The sequence below is a fragment of the Triticum urartu genome, chromosome 5 (genome assembly GCF_003073215.2).
Source record: "Triticum urartu cultivar G1812 chromosome 5, Tu2.1, whole genome shotgun sequence".
NCBI classification, from domain to species: Eukaryota; Viridiplantae; Streptophyta; class Magnoliopsida; order Poales; family Poaceae; genus Triticum; species Triticum urartu.
In genome coordinates, this window is record NC_053026.1 from 60211685 (window position 1) to 60221285 (window position 9601).

Genomic DNA, 9601 nt, shown 5'->3' on the forward strand with positions numbered 1-9601 from the left:
CTATTACGGCTTGGATTTCCACGATCTGGCCCCAATCTTCATCCTCAACATCTCGGCGTTTATCGTCGTGTGCGAGGCCTTCCTCCGCATCAAGCCCCACTTCGGCTTATGGTTGAAGACCTTCAATGTCAAGCCGAAGGTGGTGGGCGGCCGCCAGGCGGAGTGCGGAGGCACCATGGTGGGCAAGATGCCCAACATAACATGGCTCGAGGGCTCCTTTGTGGAAACCATAAAGGGGTGGCAATCAGGGTGGTTCTACATCACCGAGCCGCGCAACCCTGTATGGGCAGTGGCCCCCGAGTTCCAATCCGGCATCCCCACGCGGCTCACCTCCTGGAAAGAGAAGGGCCTGTCCTGGGGTAGTTCGGAAGAGCTGACCGGACTCCAAACATGTATTCAAAACATGGTGAACAAGAAGCTCAAACTTGTCAACGTGGTCCAGGTCATGCTCCATCGCCGGATTCTCCCGTGCCAACAACGGGAGTTCAACTTGTGGGAGTTCGACCCGACGCGGCACCGAACTCTGAACAGGCTTTTCGACACAACCCACGAAGATGCCTGGAGGGTGCCGTTCAAAAGCGCCGAGGTCCCCCCTCCCATTACCGAGGATCGTGGATTTAGCGCGAAGCACCAAGCCAAAGCGGTAAGCTGCTTTACCTCTCGCGGGATACTTATTTTTTATAGGTTGACTCCATGCGGGATCTAAACTCCCGTACCTTTGACAGGACTGGCAGGAGGCGGCCGGACAGATCGACTGTCCGGCTCCTTTGCCCGAAGGCCCAGCAGACGCTCTTCTGGCGAAGATGCTGACTCCGGCTCCTTATACGGTGCCGGAGAAGACCAAGAAGGCCAAGGGAACCCGAAAGAGTTCCCGACGCCAGGCGTCTTCGGACTCACCGTCCGATGACTCTGCGGCACACTCCTCCCCAGAAGACGAGGAAGAAGAAGAAGATGCTCCCCCTCCTACAGGGGGAGATAAGAAAAGGAAGGCCGCCCTAATTGGGGGGCCGAAGGGTCCAAGAAGGGAAGGACTCTCCTTCTGGACAGCTCCACCGCCGCCGATGAAGACGAAGACGAGTGGTTGCCCAGGGCCAAGCCCCTGGGGAGATCGTAAGTATTCAGATACCAACGTAACTCGTAGCGTTCCTTTGTCGCACTGCTTTCCCTAACGCCGAACATGATTATGCAGGCCGCCGCGAACCAGCATCGATGTATCATCGGATGGCTCCCTGGGCTCGTAGGACATGGATAGCGATCCAGTCCCGACCGCCACCTCCCCTCATCCTGCTGACGACGCGGAGGTGCTGTCTCAAGAGGAACCGGGTCGAGGGGAGACAGTCCCGGAGGTGCCTCAAGGCGACCTCCTGGACTCCGGGAGCCGAGGGGATGGGCCCCCTGAGAGCTCCGAGTTCGGCCCTCAGCCGAACACCGCGCCGGACCCTCCAGCGGTTCCGGGCTTGGGCAGGCGGCCTCCTTCTAAGAGGGGCAAGACGCCTGTGCTAGTGACCTCTGTCCATCCAGAGGCGCTGGACAATCTGCTGGAAGCGCTTCACAGCGCTTCCATCGACGAGGAGCACCGCACTATCATGAGTGCGGTGATCGAGAAGGTTCAGTCCGCCAAGAGCGGATTGACTGAAGCCTGTGCCAGCCTTCTAACAGGCTTCGGGGTAAGTGTTTTAAAATGTGGTAGAAATATTACCGCATACACAGTAGCCCCTGATGCTTTGTTCGGTGTTCACAAAGAAAAGCCGAACAGAGGATCAAATAATATCGCAGGAGTCTAATATAAGTATGTCAATATGCATATGCAGGCTTTGCTGCTGGCATCTGCCACACTGACTGTGGAGGTTGCCGTACTGAAGCAGGACCTCGAGGGGTCCAGGAAAGAGCTCGGCCTTGCCAAGAGGCAGCTCGAGGAGAACAAGGGTAAGTAATACCCTGTCTATAGATATGTATATATAAAATTAGACGCGATTGCAAAATGACAGGATCAACGTATATTTGCCAAGGGCCATGACCGAGGTGGCGACCCTGAAGCAAGCGCTAACCAAGGCCGAGGATATAGTGGCCAAGGAGCGCACCGAGCGAGAGAAGCACGAGGCTCGGGTGGGCGAGGTGCAGCAAGAGCTCCAGGCTCTCGTGGCACGAGGCGTTGGAGCTTGACTCAAAGACGTGGGAGTCTGAGCTTGCCGCGGCCCTCGAGAGCGCAAAAAGTGCCAAGGCCGAAGCCCAAAAGTCCCTCCAGGAGATCGATGCGATGAAGAAGATAGCAGCGGGTAAGGCTTTCTATATGCAAAGAAAGCATGTAAAAGTAAATTACCGATTACTTACCTGAATCCGGAGCTCTCCAGGAGCATTCACAGATTTGCCCCGCAGCGTGTCCGATGCCGCACAATTTTACCAGGCCAATGATGGAAGCTCAACGGAGAAGCTGTTCTGGTCTCAGTATGCTGAGGCCGAACACCCGGTGCTAGTGAGCGACCAGCTGAAGCAGATGGTCGAGCTACATAAGGCGGCCGGTCTGGCCATGAGGAGCTTTATAGTCCGGCTGTGGCCTGGCGATGCCCTTCCGAACAGCTTCTTCGGCCTGGTGAGGCGGCTTGTGGATGCCTGCCGTGGCTGGAGGTCGTCAAGCGATTTGTCTGCATTGAAGGTGCACGTCGGGCTTTTGCCCGTGTGAAATTGCAGTGGGTCAAGCTAGACGCCGTGAAGCGAATCAAGGAGGGGCCGCCAGAGGGCAAGGAGCACCGCCACCCCGAGATGTACTATGAGGGTGTTCTGCCGGGTGCCCGTCTCATAGCGGACGAGTGTTCTAAAGATGTAGTATTTGAGTGAGACTTGCTCGTTTTATCATGTATTTATGAAAACTTGTTTCATATGCGCTATCCAACACTTGTTTGAGTTTAAAATATTACCTTCTGTTTGGCTGTTTATCCAATCTGACAGATGTCTAGTCCTCGGCTTCTGCCCCCATGCCACGAGTGCTGGGGTGTTCGGGGTAAACCTGAGCACTCTCGTTCCCATGTTTGGGTCCTTCGAGGGAGGTGCTCAGCACAGCGAACAAGGCAACCAGACTAATAATGCTTTATCACTCTCACTTAGCCATAGAATTCTATAATTTTAAATTTCGGCGAAGCCCCTGGTATTCGGAAGGCCGAATTTGGGGCACGATACACGCCTTTAAGCCGGACTGGGCCGGCCCCTCGCTCTAAGCGGCATAAGTCTTTAGGGACTCAAAAACCTCGCCGAACAGCGACCAGTCTCTCGCCTTATCATTACAGTCAGTTTTAGCTTTCTCTACTGAGGTGCTGAACCCAGCAGAACCGAGGCACAATCACAGTAGTTCTCCTAGCACTACCTTAGCCGATAGAGCAGAACATAAGGTACCAAAACATAGGAGCTGGGCAAACCCAACATTTGACCAAAGACATGATTCGGAGCTGATGCATATAATGCTATAAGTTCGGGGTGCCGCACTTGTGAAAGTGTTCGGACTTTTCACACCATATTGTGGGGTACGTAAGCCCCTGGTGTATTGGCCGTACCAAAGTGTACGGTTGCAAGGTGTCGTTAATGAACACACACACACACACACACATATATATATATAACAAGAATGCAATAATAGTCGTAATGTCATGCATTGTTTATTAAAAAAAATTGCGTTAAAGCAGAGTGATACAGATAGTGCGATAAGCAAAGAGTAGGACTATGTCCCTTCCAAGGGCAAGCTGAGGAATGATATTAAATCGAATATTTCGCTCATTACTGTAATCCACCTGGGAATTCCGTGGTATGACGTAGTTGTCTGCCTCCTTGGTTGCTGCATCATGTGTTCAGCAATAGTACTGCCGGACAGTGTTTCCATAGATTAAGGTCCTGTAAAAAAATAACCAAACGGGAAGCCCCTAGTGCGGTTTAGGCCGCGTCTTGGGGCGTGCCGTAGTTGTGCCCCCCTCCCCACCTGTGCCCATGGTATTTTTAATGCGTAATTATGTATGTGCGGCACGAGTTTCGCCGTTGGGCTGGGATTGGGGTGGCTGCCGTATTGCTACGCGAGCTCAGACCGCGCCAGGCGGTCTATTTGCCGATTGCCCCGAGCGCGCTTGAAGGTGTCCGACTTTGAAGCGCCGAACTGGTTGATTGCCTTGAGAGGCTGCTTTGCGCTTCTGCTGCGAGGGCCGCGGTGTGCTCGGAGAGAGCGCTATGTGTTTCCATTGACTGTAATAACTCCGTGAGGTCCTGTCATCTTGAGCTTGAGGTATGCATATGTTGGGGAACGTTGCAGAAAACAAAAATTTTCCTACTCGTTTCACCAAGATCATCTAGGAGTTCATCTAGCAACGAGTCATCGGATGCATCTACATACCTTTGTAGATGGCGCACGGAAGCGTTCAAAAGAACGGTGATGATGTAGTTGTACTCGACGTGATCCAAATCACCGATGACCAGCGCCGAACGGACGGCACCTCCGCGTTCAACACACGTACGGGACGGGAGACGTCTCCTCCTTCTTGATCCAGCAAGGGGAAGGAGAGGTTGATGAAGATCCAGCAGCACGACGGCGTGGTGGTGGATGCAGGGCGTCACAGAAGCAGGGCTTCGCCAAGACTACGAGGGAGAGACGTAACGGGGAGAGAGGGAGGCGCCAGGGGCTGGTGGAAATCCCTCCTCTCCCCCCCACTATATATAGGGGTGCCATGGGGGGGGGGCCGGCCTAGTAGATTGAGATCTACTAGGGGGGCGGCGGCCAAGGGGAGGATTCCCTCCCCCCCAAGGCACCTAGGGTGCCTTCCACCACATGGACCTCTTCCATGGTGGAACCCTAGGCGCATGGGCCTATAGGGGCTGGCGCCCAGCCCACTATGGGCTGGGTTCCATCCTATTTCAGCCCATGGGCCCTCCGGGATAGGTGGCCCCACCCGGTGGACCCCCGGGACCCTTCCGGTGGTCCCGGTACAATACCGATAACCCCGAAACTCGTCCCGATGGCCCGAAACAGCACTTCCTATATATAATTCTTTACCTCCGGACCATTCCAGAACTCCTCGTGACGTCCGGGATCTCATCCGGGACTCCGAACAACATTCGGGTTTCTGCATATACATATCTTCACAACCCTAGCGTCACCGAACCTTAAGTGTGTAGACCCTACGGGTTCGGGAGACAAGCAGACATGACCGAGACGACTCTCCGGTCAATAACCAACAGCGGGATCTGGATACCCATGTTGGCTCCCACATGCTCCACGATGATTTCATCGGATGAACCACGATGTCGAGGATTCAATCAACCCCGTATGCAATTCCCTTTGTCAATCGATATGTTACTTGCCCGAGATTCGATCGTCGGTATCCCAATACCTCGTTCAATTCGTTACCGGCAAGTCACTTTACTCGTACCGTAATGCATGATCCCGTGACCAGACACTTGGTCACTTTGAGCTCATTATGATGATGCATTACCGAGTGGGCCCAGTGATACCTCTCCGTCATACGGAGTGACAAATCCCCAGTCTTGATCCATGTCAACCCAACAGACACTTTCGGAGATACCCGTAGTCTACCTTTATAGTCACCCAGTTACGTTGTGATGTTTGGCATACCCAAAGCACTCCTACGGTATCCGGGAGTTACACGATCTCATGGTCTAAGGAAAAGATACTTTGACATTGGAAAACTCTAGCAAACGAACTATACGATCTTGTGCTATGTTTAGGATTGGGTCTTGTCCATCACATCATTCTCCTAATGATGTGATCTCGTTATCAATGACATCCAATGTCCATAGTCAGGAAACCATGACTATCTGTTGATCAACGAGCTAGTCAACTAGAGGCTTACTAGGGACATGTTGGTGTCTGTTATTCACACATGTATTACGATTTCCGGATAACACAATTATAGCATGAATAAAGACAATTATCATGAACAAGGAAATATAATAATAATGCTTTTATTATTGCCTCTAGGGCATATTTCCAACAGTCTCCCACTTGCACTAGAGTCAATAATCTAGTTACATTGTGATGAATCGAACACCGATGGAATTCTGGTGTTGATCATGTTTTGCTCTAGGGAGAGGTTTAGTCAACGGATCTGCTACGTTCAGGTCCGTGTGCACTTTACAAATCTCTATGTCTCCATCTTGAACATTTTCACGAATGGAGTTGAAGTGACGCTTGATGTGCCTTGTCTTCTTGTGAAACCTGGGCTCCTTGGCAAGAGCGATGGCTCCAGTGTTGTCACAGAAGAGCTTGATCGGCCCCGACGCATTGGGTATGACTCCTAGGTCGGTGATGAACTCCTTCACCCATATTGCTTCATGTGCTGCCTCCGAGGCTGCCATGTACTCCGCTTCACATGTAGATCCCGCCACGACGCTTTGCTTGCAACTGCACCAGCTTACTGCCCCACCATTCAAAATATACACGTATCCGGTTTGTGACTTAGAGTCATCCAGATCTGTGTCGAAGCTAGCGTCGACGTAACCCTTTACGACGAGCTCTTCGTCACCTCCATAAACGAGAAACATTTCCTTAGTCCTTTTCAGGTACTTCAGGATATTCTTGACCGCTGTCCAGTGTTCCTTGCCGGGATTACTTTGGTACCTTCCTACCAAACTTATGGCAAGGTTTACATCAGGTCTAGTACACAGCATGGCATACATAATAGAACCTATGGCTGAGGCATAGGGGATGACACTCATCTCTTCTATTTCTTCTGCCGTGGTCGGACATTGAGCTGAGCTCAATTTCACACCTTGTAACACAGGTAAGAACCCCTTCTTAGAATGATCCATATTGAACTTCTTCAATATCTTATCAAGGTATGTGCTTTGCGAAAGACCTATGAGGCGTCTCGATCTATCCCTATAGATTTTGATGCCTAATATATAAGCAGCTTCTCCAAGGTCCTTCATTGAAAAACTCTTATTCAAGTAGGCCTTGATGCTGTCCAAGAGTTCTATATCATTTCCCATCAAAAGTATGTCATCTACATATAATATGAGAAATGCTACAGAGCTCCCACTCACTTTCTTGTAAACGCAGGATTCTCCATAAGTCTGTGTAAACCCAAACGCTTTGATCATCTCATCAAAGCGAATGTTCCAACTCCGAGATGCTTGCACCAGCCCATAAATCGAGCGTTGGAGCTTGCATACCTTGTCAGCATTCTTAGGATCAACAAAACCTTCCGGCTGCATCATATACAATTCTTCCTTAAGGAAACCATTAAGGAATGCCGTTTTGACGTCCATTTGCCATATTTCATAATCATAGAATGCGGCAATCGCTAACATGATTCGGACGGACTTCAGCTTCGCTACCGGTGAGAAAGTCTCATCGTAGTCAACCCCTTGAACTTGTCGATAACCCTTAGCGACAAGCCGAGCTTTATAGATGGTCACATTACCATCCGCGTCTGTCTTCTTCTTAAAGATCCATTTATTTTCTATGGCTCGCCGTTCAACGGGCAAGTCAGTCAAAGTCCATACTTCGTTTTCATACATGGATCCTATCTCGGATTTCATGGCTTCTAGCCATTTGTCGGAATCCGAGCCCGCCATCGCTTCTTCATAGTTCGAAGGTTCACCGTTGTCTAACAACATGATTTCCAAGACAGGGTTGCCGTATCACTCTGGCGCGGAACGTGTCCTTGTGGACCTTCGAATTTCAGTAGGAGCTTGATCAGAAGTATCTTGATCATTATCATTAACTTCCTCTGTAGTCGGTGCAGGCACCTCAGGAACATTTTCTTGAGTTGCGCCATTTACCGGTTCAAGAGGTAATACTTCATCAAGCTCTACTTTCCTCCCACTTACTTCTTTCGAGAGAAACTCTTTCTCTAGAAAGGACCCATTCTTGGCAACAAAGATCTTGCCTTCGAATCTGAGGTAGAAGGTGTACCCAACAGTTTCTTTTGGGTATCCTATGAAGACGCATTTTTCCGATTTGGGTTCGAGCTTTTCAGGTTGAAGTTTCTTGACATAAGCATCGCATCCCCAAACTTTCAGAAACGACAACTTAGGTTTCTTACCAAACCATAATTCAAACGGTGTCATCTCAACGGATTTTGACGGAGCCCTATTTAAAGTGAATGCGGCAGTCTCTAAAGCATAGCCCCAAAAAGATAGAGGTAAATCAGTAAGAGACATCATAGACCGCACCATATCCAATAGAGTGCGATTACGACGTTCGGACACACCGTTACGCTGAGGTGTTCCAGGCGGCGTGAGTTGTGAAACTATTCCACATTTTCTTAAGTGTGTGCCAAACTCGTGACTCAAGTATTCTCCTCCACGATCTGATCGTAGAAACTTGATTTTCCTGTCACCTTGATTTTCAACCTCACTCTGAAATTCCTTGAACTTTTCAAAGGTTTCAGACTTGAGTTTCATTAAGTAGATATACCCATATCTACTTAAATCATCAGTGAGCGTGAGAACATAACGATAGCCACCGCAAGCCTCAACACTCATTGGACCGCACACATCAGTATGTATGATTTCCAATAAGTCGGTTGCTCGCTCCATTGTTCCTGAGAACGGAGTCTTGGTCATCTTACCCATGAGGCATGGTTCGCATGTGTCAAATGATTCATAATCAAGAGACTCTAAAAGTCCATCTGCATGGAGCTTCTTCATGCGTTTGACACCTATGTGACCAAGGCGGCAGTGCCACAAGTATGTGGTACTATCATTATCAACTTTACTCCTTTTAGTACTCACACTATGAATATGTGTAGCAATACGCTCGAGATTCATTAAGAATAAACCATTCACCATAGGAGCATGACCGTAAAACATATCTCTCATATAAATGGAACAACCATTATTCTCAGATTTAAATGAGTAGCCATCTCGAATTAAACGAGATCCCGATACAATGTTCATGCTCAAAGCTGGCACTAAATAGCAGTTATTGAGGTTTATAACTAATCCCGTATGTAAATGTAGAGGCAGCATGCCGACGGCGATCACATCAACCTTGGAACCATTCCTGACGCGCATCGTCACCTCGTCCTTCGCCAGTCTCCGTTTATTCCGCAGCTCCTACTGTGAGTTACAAATATGAGCAACGGCACCGGTATCAAATACCCAGGAGTCACTACGAGTACTGGTAAGGTACACATCAATTACATGTATATCAAATATACCTTTGGTGTTGCCGGCCTTCTTGTCCGCTAAGTATTTAGGGCAGTTCCGCTTCCAGTGACCCTTCCCTTTGCAATAAAAGCACTCAGTCTCGGGCTTGGGTCCATTCTTTGGCTTCTTCCCGGCAGCTTTCTTGCCGGGCGCGGCAACCTCCTTGCCGTCCTTCTTGAAGTTCTTTTTACCCTTGCCTTTCTTGAACTTAGTGGTTTTATTGACCATCAACACTTGATGTTCCTTCTTGACTTCTACCTCCGCTGATTTCAGCATAGAGAACAACTCAGGAATGGTCTTTTGCATCCCCTGCATGTTGAAGTTCATCACAAAGCTCTTGTAGCTTGGTGGAAGCGACTGGAGGATTCTGTCAATGACCGCATCATCCGGGAGATTAACTCCCAGCTGAGACCAGCGGTTATGTAACCCAGACATAGTGAGTATGTGCTCACTG